Source organism: Podarcis erhardii, assembly GCF_964252035.2.
Source record: "Podarcis erhardii genome assembly, chromosome: 5".
Lineage (NCBI taxonomy): Eukaryota > Metazoa > Chordata > Lepidosauria > Squamata > Lacertidae > Podarcis > Podarcis erhardii.
In genome coordinates, this window is record NC_138509.1 from 319,345 (window position 1) to 326,473 (window position 7,129).

The 7,129-nt window shown below is 51.2% G+C and overlaps 1 long non-coding RNA gene across 1 annotated transcript; it reads right to left on the reverse strand.

Moving 5' to 3' along the window:
• Positions 1-209: 209 nt before the first annotated feature.
• On the reverse strand, positions 210-6,024 carry LOC309341737. Its single transcript, XR_014156551.1, has 2 exons — positions 5,942-6,024; positions 210-365 (listed from the first exon to the last, which is right to left on the reverse strand). It is a non-coding gene; the product is annotated as an uncharacterized lncRNA (long non-coding RNA).
• Between the last annotated feature and the right edge of the window lie 1,105 nt (positions 6,025-7,129).

Sequence of the window (7,129 nt, forward strand, 5' to 3'; positions counted from 1 at the left end):
CTCAAGGGTACCATACTGTATCCAAGGTTTTACAGGAAGATACTTGGGTATAGAAGAATGCTAAGGGAGGGGGTGGGCTGCCCTATGATTTTCTTGTGGAGAAGCAGGTAAGATATGGGCTGGATGAGGTAACTGTCAGGTGGATTTGTAGCTGGTTGACTGAACCCAAAGTGTTAAGTTGTGGGCGAACATATCAGACAACACAGCGATTCTTCCAAAGCAGCTCTTTATTTGTAAGCTGGAACAGAACTGAACTGAGGAGCTCAGTCAGCCTGCTTATATAGAGCTCCACTAGAATGCAACAGTAACCATTTTCTGTAACTAGCCAATCACTGAATGTCACTTTCGATCCTTCATTTGCATAACTATCTACAGTATCCCCCTGCTGGCCCAGGGTGAGAACTTCAGTACATAACACCCCTCCCCACCGAGATAAGGCGTTAAGTTACAATCGTAATGGTTTCCTTATATACAGCACTACACGTAATGGTTCAATTAGGCACAAAAGCATATCGGTTACATTTCACATACTTAGACCAACAGTGATACATGTCCAACAACATAGTCCTTTAAATAAGTTGGGTGCTTGAAAACTCTGCCAGACCGCCGGGGACTGGTAGCCAAGTCCGTGGGGCCACACAGTTCTTGCTGAGGCTGTGGTGCGACCCTAGGTGGCGTTGAAACCAAGTCCCCCATGACTCCAGACACTTCCAGACACACTCCAAGTTCAATCTTCCAATACTGCGGCTTTTGGTCATGCAGGACTTTGGATCTCTCCATTTGTATCATTTGAGGTGCAATCGCAACCTCTTCCATCTTCATCTGCCCTTGGGCTTGCCCTGTCAAGCCAGTTTCCTGAGTTGGTTGCTGTAAGATTTCTTTATCTTTGTTTCCTGTTAGTTCATATTCACTGGCTACAGCAGTCATAAAGTCCAACTTTTCATTCATCAAGTTCATTTTCTCATGCAACTGCTTCAGCATAGCATTTGTTTTGCCAAGGGCAGACACCAGAACTTCCTCCCAGCGCATTTCTGTTCAAGGTCAAGCAACTGGTCCCACGGTCTGATTCTCACAGCTGTAAAGTCTCCCTGTAAACTGCAGCAACAAACTGACAAGCTCCCTCTAGGGGACACAATTTCTATTTACGTCCATCTTTAAGATGTATCCAACAAAGGGAAATTTGCTTTCGATTTTCAAATACTTTGTTTCTTTAAAATACAGAAATGCAGAAAGCAGCGTTGAAGTTAATTTGTTTCTCTTTTTCTTTTCTTTTTTAACTATCTGTCAAAGTGTTCCGCTTTCAATCAATGGACATCTCCAACAATTTCTGTCCTGACACCCCGTGCCCAGGTTTGGGACGATGGAAACTTATATTCCTTTACTCTCTCTCTGCAGGCTTACACAGTCAAAATTCCCACCCCCCCCTTTTCTCCTGCTGCCAAGGGGGTTTTATTGGTTGTAAATGCAGGAAATTTCAATCTTTAAATCAATTTTCCAGGCTATTTAGCTTGCAAAATCTTTGCTTCAGTCTATTTACAAAAAGCGGAAGGCGGACTTCCTGTTTAGACCTTCCCGCTTCGTTGCCTAATTCATGAATTTCATAAATTTCTTGATCAAATCTTCCGTTTTTACTCACAGGTACTTGTTTAGAGTCCAATTGTCATCAGGGAAAAGTCAACGCTCTCCGGCGATGGCTGTGCGGCTTCCCTCCATGAAAGTAGCAATCGGTTCGCAACACCGCGCTGCTCACCCCACTCCGCTCCAGAGCCCCAAAGAGGGGTTTCCCCATGAGTAGGGGAGGCGCTCTTGGTGCTCTGCCGAACCCCACGTTCCCAGGCTTCTCCGCCTGGGATTTCTAGCGGGTCCCCGCCTTCGCCGCGGCGGGAAGACCCAATTTTCACGGAGCCCGTTCCTCCAGTCGGAGGAACTCCGCCATTCGCCAATGGTGCTGACCCGGAAGTCTTTGGGGAGTCTTTGGGGAATCACAATGCGGTCTCCCCACAGCAGACAGCCGCGATGAGCTGAGAGTTCATGTCGTCTGGTTGCGAAGGGCTGGAACTCCGATGCAAAAGGCCCTTGTGGCCACCCCCTCCACACCCAGTTGAGCACACGGCTGATGGTGCGATCCTGGGCAGATGTGGAGGCCACAGTGGCAGCCGATACAGGCGCTGCCGGAAGATCCTCAATCAGGAGGAGCGATGAAGCAGGAGCCGGGTCTTCCACAAATGCTGGTAGAGGGCAACGGCTGAGGGCGTCGGCATGGCCCATCGATTTCCCCGAGCGATGGACGAGACCGTAGTGGTAGGCAGCCAGGAAAACAGTCCATCACCAGCGAGGAGGCCCAGGAGCAGCTTGTGGTCGGTGATGAGGTCGAAAGTCCTGCCGTAGAGGTATTCATGGAACCTCTTCACTCCAGCCACAAGTGCCAGTGCCTCCTTGTCGAGCTGGCTGTAATTCCCTTCCGTTGGAGATAGCGTCCTGGAAAAGTAGGCGAGCGGTGCTTCTCTTCTGTCTGGAAAACGGTGACTAAGGACAGCGCCAATGCCAAAAGGTGAGGCGTCGCAGGCAAGGACCAGAGGCCTGGCTTCACTGTACTGTAGCAGCACACTGTCCAATGAAAGGAGAGCCTTGACCGCTGTCAGGGGTTCAGGAGCAGAGACACAGGAGATGGAACAAATGGAGAGTGAGGAGGAGGAATCCGAGGGGGGTGTAGGCAGTGACAGTGGTCAGAGAGATTCCACGAGTCTCTCCAGCGAATCGGAAGATTCACAGAGAGGAGCGCCGATGGCCAGGGCAAGGGGGGTGCCAAGGGGGAAACCCCAGAAGGAAGGGGCCAGCGGGGACTCCCTGAGCAGCAGTTGGAAATCAGGACCAGCTTCCCCACCAGAGCGCAGTGGGGGGGAGGTGTCCCAGGCATCGGGACCAGTGTTCTCACCACCAGAGAGAGGAGATGAGTCAGGATTGACCACGCCTCCATCGGAGAGCGGGGAAACGGTCAAGAGGAAAGTCACCGGCTGGGCGCGCGTGCCAAGTTCAAATGTACAGGTGAGCGGCACAGCAGGTAGCCCGGATAGGGAGCCAGGTCCTAAAGCCCGCCGGAAGGAAGGGGAAGACTCAGGGGGGTCAGCGTCAGAAGAGTCCAGGAAGGAGGAAACCCCAGGGGGCAGAAGGACCCAGAGGAGGAAGGAACAGTGCAGGAGGTGGAGCCGGGCTAGGATCTTAAACTGGTGCGGAAGGGGTAGTGACTCAGAGGGGACTTTGCCGATCTAGAGCCAAGACGTAGGGCTGCACGCTCTGGGGTTTGAAATGGAAACTAAACTTCAATAAAGACTTTTGTACATTACATCAACCGGGCGTTGGTCCTCTGTGAGCTGGGACCTAGAGGCAGCTCTGACAACCGCGTTGAAGGTGGCCGTCTCCCGATGACCCCAGGACCAAGGTGTCTTTGTGCTGAGGAGTCGGTGAAGAGGCTCAGCCACCGTGGCTTTGTGGGGCAGGAACATGTTATAAAAGTTCAGGAGTCCCAGGAACGCCTGCAACTCCGTCTTGTTCTTTGGGATGGGGGCCTGCTGGATAGCGCGGATCTTGGATGTGGTCGGGTGAAGGCCGGAGGCGTTGATAAGATAGCCCAGGAACTCCACCTGTGGAACAGCGATCTGGCACTTCTCCCTCTTTACCTTCTGGAACCTGGTCAGCACGGCGCGGAGGCATTTGAACAGCTGCTGGTGTGAGTCTGCGGACACCAAGACATCATCAAAATACGGTACCACGCCCGGAAGCCCTTGCAGGAGACGCTCCATAAGGCTTTGGAAGATGCCAGGAGCCACACTCACCCCGAACTGCAAACAGCGGCAACGGAATGCCCCTCGGTGGGTGACGATCGTCTGGGCTTCAGCAGTGGCATCATCAATGGGCAGTTGTTGATAGGCTTGGGCAAGGTCCATCTTAGCAAAGACCTTACCCTCACCCAAGGAATGCAACAGGTGTTGAACAACAGGAACCGGGTAAGCATGCTGCTGAAGTGCCTTGCTGATCGTGCACTTGTAGTCAGCGCAGATTCTCACCAACCCATCTGGCTTGACAGGCGTGATGATGGGGGTTTCCCACTTGGCATGGTCAACTGGCTCCAAAACTCCTTGGGCGATCAGCTTGTCCAGTTGTTCGTCCACCTTAGCCTTGAGAGCAAAGGGAACCTGGCGTGGCTTTAGCTTGATGGGGGCGACTTGTGGATCAAGGCTAAAGGAGATGGGCTGTATATTGCCCCAAAGTGCCGTCAAAAACCTCGGCAAAGTCTTTGACCAGACCCTCAGTCTCTGCGTTAGAGATGCAGTTGATGCCGGTGACTTCCAGGCCGAGGAAATCAAACCAGTCTAGCCCTAGGAGGCTTGGCCACTGACCTTCGACCACCACCAGTCGGAGCAGGCCCGAAAAATCCTTGAAGGTGATCCGGAACCGGCCAACGCCTACCACGGGAATGTCATTTCCCTGGTAGTCTCTCAGGTGTACGCGGTGAGAGTTGAGTTGCCATTTGGACACTCGGTACCAGTATTTTGATGGTGCTCCAAGACACAATGGACAGGGCAGACCCGGTGTCGATCTCCATGTCACATGGAGCTCCTTCAATGAGCACTGTAACGTTCAGCTTGCGTTGCGTAGGTGAGTCGGTTTGGCCAATCGTGGTTCCAGACGGGCAGCGGCAGTTGGTGAGAGCGAAACAGCTTTCCTTGGCAAACTGGAGTGAAGACTTGGACTTGTGAGTCGGTGAAGGGGGGGTGTCAAACAGAGCCGATCGGCAGACCTTAGCGATGTGGCCCCTTCTGGAACACGTCCAACAGGTGGCGTCTCTGAATCGACACTTGGCACGGGAATGGTTGCCTTCGCAGCTGGCACATTCCGGTTGGCCCTTGGACTTCTGTTGGAACTTCCTGTGCTCCCACTTTGTCTGGTGCACATCATCGTCTTCACTAGAGGATGCCTCATCACTGCTGGCCTCTTCGTGATGCACTGGAACTGGCTTCCTAGCAAGACGCGGGCTGTTGGCCTTGCGGATCTCCTGGGCAGAGCATTCAGCAGCTTCTGAGGCCACGGCCTCCTCAATGGCTTTCTGCAGCGTGAGGTCTGGCTTGGCGAGGAGACGCCGTTGCAGATGGATGTCCCGGACCCCGCAGACGATTCGATCCATCAGGGCATCATCTAAGTCTCGGAATTCGCAGTGCATTGCAGCCTGTCGCAGGGCAGTGGTGTAGTTGTTGACTCCCCCTCTGCCTGGTTCTGGTGGTAAAACGCATGGCGGGCAGCAATCTTGGATGGCTTTGGCATGTAGTGGTTGTGGAGCTTATCTTGGATCGTGTCCCATGGTGTTGCCTGGACTGCTTCAGGCGCAACCAATGCTCGGGCCGTCTCAAACACCTCAGGCCCACAGAGGCTGAGGAATAGGCCCTGCTTCCGTTCCTTTGATACTGCTGTCAGCTCGTTGGCTTGGAGGTAGCAGTCGAACCGAGCGAGGTAGGAGTCCCATGATTCAGAGGCTGGCGCAAACGGCGGTAGAGGCACAAGTGAAGCCATGATTCCGATGCTGGCGTGAAGGGCGTTGGATGGAACACAGTGCTCTAGCCAGAACAGTCAGCTCTGAATTGGTTCTGTCCAGTGATTTCGCTCAGTGATTCAGCTCAGTGATTCAGCTCAGTTCAGAGGATGGCTGCATCTGGCTGTGCTCTGATGTCCATCGATCCCATCCTCGTCGCCAGTGTTAAGTTGTGGGCGAACATATCAGATAACACAGCGATTATTCCAAAGCAGCTCTTTATTTGTAAGCTGGAACAGAACTGAACTGAGGAGCTCAGTCAGCCTGCTTATATAGAGCTCCACTAGAATGCAACAGTAACCATTTTCAGTAACTAGCCAATCACTGAACGTCACTTTCGATACTTCATTTGCATACAAACTATCCAATCACTGAACGTCACTTTCGATCCTTCATTTGCATAACTATCTACGGTATCCCCCTGCTGGCCCAGGGTGAGAACTTCAGTACATAACACAAAGAGTACTCATTAATGGTTCTTAATTATCCTGTAAGAAAATGGCAAACTGGGTGCCACAGAGTTCTGTCCTGGGCCTGTTGTTGTGCAACATCTTTAGAAATGATTTGGATGAAGGAATTGAGAAAATGCTCATCCAATTTGCAGATGACACCAAACTGGGAGGGGTAGCTAATGACACAGAAGCCAGAATCAGAATTAAATATGACCTTAACAACAAATGAATTTCAATAGGGACAAATGTAAGGTTCTGCACTTAATGACTGTGGTGCAGAATGACCTTAACAGATTGGAGAACTGGGCCCAAACGAACAAAATGAATGCCAACCCAAGTAGGGGTTGTGGGGACACTCCACCCCAACCGTCCCATCTTACCAGAAATGTCGGAAGGGCTTCCAGTCACCAGGAGGCTTCAAAATGCCTTGAACTAGACATGCTTACCATTCCCTTTCAGATTGTTGCTGTGCAATGAGTAGGATTGGTGTGTGGATCCTCACCTCTCCCCTGCAAGTGTTAGCATTCCCTGTCCCCTCATGATGCTAGGGCTATACTAGTCTGATTTACTCTGCTTCTTGAATGCTGCTACTAAACTGCCTGAGTCATATATATTAATATTTTATTTTTAAAATAATTTATTAGAAGAATTTCATTTATAAGAAGTGTGGTTAAAAGAAAAATAAAAAGAAGAAAAAATGTTTGTTAGGAATATGTTTGCTTGTGTTCCTATTCCAGCTATTATAACTTGATCCCTCATGTCCGCTTGCACTGGGATCGGGCTCAACCGGAAGTCCCGATTTACTATCCAGTATCAAAAACTGGAACACTCTCCCATTGTCCTTCTTCAACTTCTTCACTTTAGGGGCGAAGTGTAAGGGATTGTTGGTGACCAGGAAAAACCCCTTTCTTTCCTTAGCATGGATTTGCGGTCGATTCCATCGCCTTCTTCCACGTAATGCCCAAACAGAGGCTACAGCTGATTAAGCCACAGGCTGCTCTGTATGGAGGAGGAAGGAAAGGGGGTCTCCTTTTATCCAGCCTCACAACCCTGCACCCCACTTTCCTTTGGGGACCGCTGCACCCTCTCCCAG